Source organism: Ursus maritimus, unplaced genomic scaffold (genome assembly GCF_017311325.1).
Source record: "Ursus maritimus isolate PB19 unplaced genomic scaffold, ASM1731132v1 scaffold_8, whole genome shotgun sequence".
Classification (NCBI taxonomy): Eukaryota; Metazoa; Chordata; class Mammalia; order Carnivora; family Ursidae; genus Ursus; species Ursus maritimus.
In genome coordinates this window covers 79172979-79178998 of record NW_024426996.1, presented here as the reverse complement: position 1 = coordinate 79178998, position 6020 = coordinate 79172979, and positions in this window count along the sequence as shown.

Here is a 6020-nt window from a genome sequence, read left to right as displayed (position 1 = left end):
GCGGGGCGGCCAGCTGCTCCCGGTCGCTCCAGTCGGCGGTTTTAGCTGCGGAGTGTTACCCACGCTTGCGTCTCCGGGGCTGGCCCCGCGTGCTCCCTGCCGGGGCGTGTCCCCGCTGCGCTTGGGGAACAGCCCTGGCGGTGGCGTGTGGACTCTGCGTCGGGCTCGGCCGGGCCGGGGCGCCTGTGGCGGGCGCGGATGCTGGCCGAGGTCAGAGGAGTGCGGGCCCGCCGAGTGCGTGCCGGCTGGCCGCCGGCCGTCACCTGCGTGTCCCTTGGAGGACCGGGGGAAGGGCGGGCTCTGCCAGGTCGGGCCCTTGTCCAGCACAATCTGCAGAATCTGGTGCTATGCCAAAACACCCCGGGGAGTCTATTCTCTTGGTGCCTTCGTCCCTGTTTGGGGGCTTTTATTGCTCCCTGCAGAGTCGCTGCGGAGTCCAGGAGAAGCACGAACTCAAGCGTGTGATTTATAGGGGCGAAGAACGTGCACCAGGGCCTGTGGAATTCAGTGAGGCATAAACGGGTGATGTAACCTCAGACACACCTGTTGGCGCCACAGGGACATGTTCATTTTTATGCCGTCTGTGTTGTCAACCCTAAAAAGTAAAGAGCCAGTTACTTTACTAGCAAAACAAGTTTATTCAGGAAAGGCAAGAGAGATTGCGGTTCTGCCGTGCAAGCCGCCGCGAGCGGTAGGCAAGTCTGGAGACAAGGAAAGGTCAGCTTCTGTTAGTTTTTAGGAAATCGGGGAGAGGTGTTTTAAACAAACGTTGAGTGGAGAACAATATGAGTTCGAGGTTGGACAGTTTCTCCTTGGCTGCAAGCCTGCTTAATGCGCTGTTGCTGGGGGGACAGGGATCTTCCTTCTTTTTCTTAAAAGTAGGAGATGGTATTCCTATGTGGAAAATGTCCTCTCTTGTCCCAAATAATTCTTTCTGCTGGTGATGCCCGCTGCAGTGAGTGGTACTTATGTGAGTGCTCCCCCCTCAGGACTTCCCAACTTTTATTTATTTATTTATTTATTTATTTATTTATTTGAGAGAGAGAGAGCGCACACGCACACGTGAGCAGGAGGGGCAGAGAGAGAGAATCTCAAGCAGACGCCACGCCTAGTGTGGAGCCTGATACAGTGCTCAGTATCACCACCCTGACATCATGACCTGAGCTAACTCAAGAGTTGGACACTTAACTCAGGGAGCCACCCAGGTGCCCCGCCCCTCCCCTGACTTCATTTTAAATGAAGCTTTCTTTCTCCTCTTTTTTTTCCCTGGGGGCTGTTAGGACAAATCACCACAAACTGGGTGGCTTAAAACAACAGAAATTCATTCTCTCACAGTTCTGGAGACCCTGAGAGAGAATAATTCTTGCCTCTTTGGTTTCCGATGGTCGCCAGCAATTGTTAGCACCCTGGACCGAGGCCCCATCACTCTGCCTCCGTGGTCACACGCTTTCTCCGTGCCTCTTCTGCAAAGCCCCTATTTCCAAATAAGACCACGGGTACAGTGGGTTAGGATTTTGAGCTGTTTTTTGAGTGGCGGGGGGGACAGAATTCAACCCCCAACTCTGTCCAAAGGGGCGTAGCCTGGTTGGAGCAGCCAGAAGATGAGTAATGACAATCTTACCCGTTGTCATACATGGGGCAAGCCTGAGCCAAGCATGGAGAATGCAGAGCTGAAAATAGTCCCGCACTTCAGGCCGATGGTGGACGCAGACATCTAAGACGATGGTTATGAAACATGAAAACAGCAACATTCAGCACAGTGTTGTGGGTTCAGAAGGTTCACGGTTCAGAGGTTACAAAAAGGGGAGTTTTTCAGGCTCTGTGCCCCAGGTGTCCAGACCCTTTAGGGGCCGTGAGGCTTTACTTTGTCCTGGCATCGGCTGACGGGTCCCTGCTGCCCTGCTGCATGTCACAGGAGCGCAGCAGAGAGAGATGACCCAGCAGAAGCCTGGAGGCCTCGGGCTCTGGGGGGAGAGGTCATGAAGCCAGAAATCAATGTTTAGAGGGAGGTGGAAATTTCCAGGTGGCAGTGGGAGGGAATCCTTGTGTAAGGCCTTGTCAGCTCCTTGCTAGAACAAAGAACACAGTTTACCCACCTCTTGGCTCATACCTCCAAAGTCTGGCTTATTTGTCACAAGAGCCCTAGCGTAGTTTCTGGCACATAGGAGCTACCCAATTAATAATTACTGAGTGTAAAGGTCTGTGAGCAAAGGGAGTGTGGGGTGAGCGAGAAAGGAAGGATGGGGATAGAGACAAATGGCCAGAGTCAGGGAGGAAACTTTAGTATTAACAACGTGTTCAAATAATTTCACTTACCAATGACGGCCAATAGAGCAATGGCTAAAGATGAGCAAGGCATGGGTGGGCCAAACGGGGTGGAGTGGAGAGATGTCAAAATGATCAAGAGGCAGCTGGTCGGAACCACAGCAGAGGACTGCCAGCTCATTGTCAGCCGCGCCACTGCAAGACCAGTTTGTACCACCTCCACTGCCTCTCCTGGAAGTCTTATACCGGGAACTAGCTCACAAAACCGAACTCTCTTTCCTTCCCCCCAAAGTTGCTCCCCCTATCCTGGTCTCAGAGGCATCTCCATCCACCCAGGTCCCAGCAGGACAACCCAGACACATGTGTGACCCCTTCCTATCTTCCTACCTCACCACCATCCAAGACGTTTCAGGGTCCCCCTAGTTCTACCCAGAGCTGTCCAAAGCACACTTCCTGTCAGACTCAGGTCAAGCAGTGTCCTAAGGCCAGGGAGGGGACCGACTGTGGGGTCCTGGAGGGCTGGCAATCAGAGACCAGATGGTGGGGTGTGCAGGAAAGCCGGGGTCAGAGCTGGGAACAGTAGTCCTGAACCCAGTCACCAGTGCAGGGATCTAGGTGGAGAGATGAAATAATGAGACTGAAGCTGGCTACGAGGCAGCCCCGAGCAGCCCCGGGGGGGGGGGGGTGTGTGGAGGTGCACTGACCTGAGAAACAGAGGTGTGGAAGGAGACAGAGAGAGAGAGAGAGAGAAAGGTGGAGAAGGGAAAGGAGCCCACTGACATTCGAAAGGCTGGGAGCCTCTGCTTCGTGTGTGCTTGACACCCCATGAGATATAGAACTAACAGCACAAAGTAACCTCCCCCCCCCGCACCCGATACCTGCCCTGCCACAGGCCTTCCCACCTCTCCCATGTACCAGTTCACCTGTTCCTCTGTCTTCACTTCTAGCCTGCCTGCCTGTGCCTGCTCTCTCCCTGTCACTCGGCACTGGACACCAAAGATTTCCAAGTGGAAAGACGTTTATCTGGTATCAGTAAAACATGGGAACCTGTCTTACTTTCTAGTAGTTGTAATTTTGGAACAAACTGATCTAAAGGTGTGAATTCTTACTCTATATCTTATTTTATTACTCTCAAAAGTATATCCCTCTGAAAAACAGTGGCATTTATTTTTTATTAGGCCATTAATTTTTATAAAGATGTATTTATTTGAGAGACAGTGAGAATGAGCAGGAGGGCAGGGTGAGAGGGAGAGAGAGTCTCAAACAGACTCTGCACTGAGCAGAGACAGATGTGGGACTCGATCTCATAACCTTGAAATCACCACCTGAACCAAAACCAAGAGTCAGTTGCTCAACCAACTATGCCACCCAGGCACCACTTTATTAGACCATTATTTTTTATTTGATTTGCAGGCATTCCTGGCTGCTCCTATGGATTTAGGGACCCCTTGTAATGATGCCACATACCCATGGCTAGAAACATTGCCTGGTGGAGAATTAATTCTGATGGTTTAGCATGGTAGGTTCAGGGCCCTGGCCGGTCATTCAGACTCTTCCTTCTGCTTTTGCAACAGGAAGGTCCCCCTGATACTGATGCAGGCAGGCTGAGTCTGAGAACACATGGAAAGGTTATACAGGACCAGCCACGAGGGTCCTTGGCTTCACGCAGGACAGAAATCAAAGGCAAGCCAGAGAAGGTGAAAATAAGAGTTTATTGAATAGCATGAGTGACAGAGAATAGCAGACAGAGTGTCTGGGCAACACAGAAAAGAAATGAGAATGAGTCTCTTCCACGCTTTGGGTTAGGGGTTTATATTGGAAAAGGGCCTAGGGTACCTGTTCCTCCAGGAATCCGGGGTAGAGGCCAATCAAAGGTGAGTGTTGGGTGAACAACAGGTGTTATTCCCTAAATTACCAAAGGTGGGAGTATCAGCAGAGGTTAGCTTGAAGCTAGCATCCTGGGAGATGTTTGGAATCTGGCTCTTCTTCGATGTTGTCAGGTGTTGGGGGCCTAGGACAAAACTCAGAGAATGATTCACTTTCTTGCTTCCCCCTTGAAGTGGGAACAAGGCTTCGCTGGCTTATTCAGAGGCAAAATATGGAACATGAGTAAACAGGGCCTAGCAGAGAAACAGCAGAGAGGGAGCCTTTCTAAAATGGAGTCCCGTCAGCTCCCCTACCTCAGTATTCCCAATTGTAAGTCTGTTTTCAATGAGAATCACACTGTGACAAGGCAGTGTCATGGAACAAAGGAGAAGATACTTCACAGCTGAGCATCTCCACACAGTTCTCTCACTGGTGCTGAGGGAGCAAAAGGCAAGCTGAGGGCAAACCTCCCCCAGGTGCGGCATGTGTGACATTTCTCAGGCACTCCTGGCTGCCCAGGAACAAGGGAAGGGGAAAATCCCAAATGGTTAACTGATACAGATCACAGTCATGCCAGACATGAGTCTCCATGACTTTGCAACTATCTTAATGATTTATAAGAAAAAAAGCAATCTTATCAATAGCCAGGCCTCCAGAAACCTACAGACTCAATTTCCTGGAACCCTAACATCATCCTCCCTTCCACAGGAGAGTAAAACTTGTATAATCACCCACTCCTCACGACCCAAGTGCAGCTCTTGCTGCACACAGGTCCTGTCCCCGTGCTTTAATAAAAACACCTTTTTGCACCAAAGACCCCTCAAGAATTCTTTCTTAGCTGCTCACTCATGAGCCCTAAACTTCCAAATTTCATCAGGAGGCATCTTTTTTTAAAAAAGATTTTATTTACTTATTTGACAGAGATAGAGACAGCCAGCGAGAGAGGGAACACAAGCAGGGGGAGTAGGAGAGGAAGAAGCAGTCTCCTAGTGGAGGAGCCTGATGTGGGGCTCGATCCCATAATGCTGGGATCACGCCCTGAGCCAAAGGCAGACGCTTAACGACTGCGCCACCCAGGCGCCCCCATCAAGAGGCATCTTAAACTTCATGCATCTCAAAAACTGAACTTGTCTTCCCCCAACCACAGTGTCCATCTCTCAGCTCCCTTTATATGGAAACCTGATTTGTCCGTCTTTCTTGGTCTTCATGTGGTAAATTACCAAATCCAGTTGCTTCTGATGTGATTTGATGTGATGTGCAGAGCGAGCGGTCAAGAAAGAATTCTTGAGATGTTTTGGAAAAAGAAAAAAGGTGGCTTTACTAAAGCATGGGGACAGGACCCACGGGCAGAAAGAGCTGCCCTGGGGTAGTGAGGAGTGATTGATTATACAGCTCGAAGTTGGAAGGGGCAGACATAAAGCACGTTTCCAACAGGATTTTCACATGCTAAAGAAGACAGTCGGGGGATTGCCTGGGTGGCTCAGTTGGTTAAGCGTCTGCCTTTGGCTCAGGTCATGATCTCAGGGTCCTGGGATAGAGTCCCACAAAATCAGGCTCCCTGCTCAGCGGGGAGCCTGCTTCTCCCTCTGCCTGCCTCTCCCCCTGCTTGTGCTCTCTCTCTGTCCCTAGTTCTCTGACAAATAAATAAAATCTTTAAAAAATGAAGAAGAAAGAAGAAGGGGGGAGGGGAGGGGGAGGGAGAGGGAGAGGGAGAGGAAGAAGATGATGAAGATCTTCAGGGTCCTGGAGGCCGGGCTCTGGTAGAGCTACGGTTGTTTACCCCTCTAGCAGGCCGTTAACCTTAAGATCTGGAGCTCCTGGAGGAAGGTGTACCCTGCCTGCCTCAAGTATCTGCAAGGGGGCTGCAGGCGGTAAGGACATCTACTTTC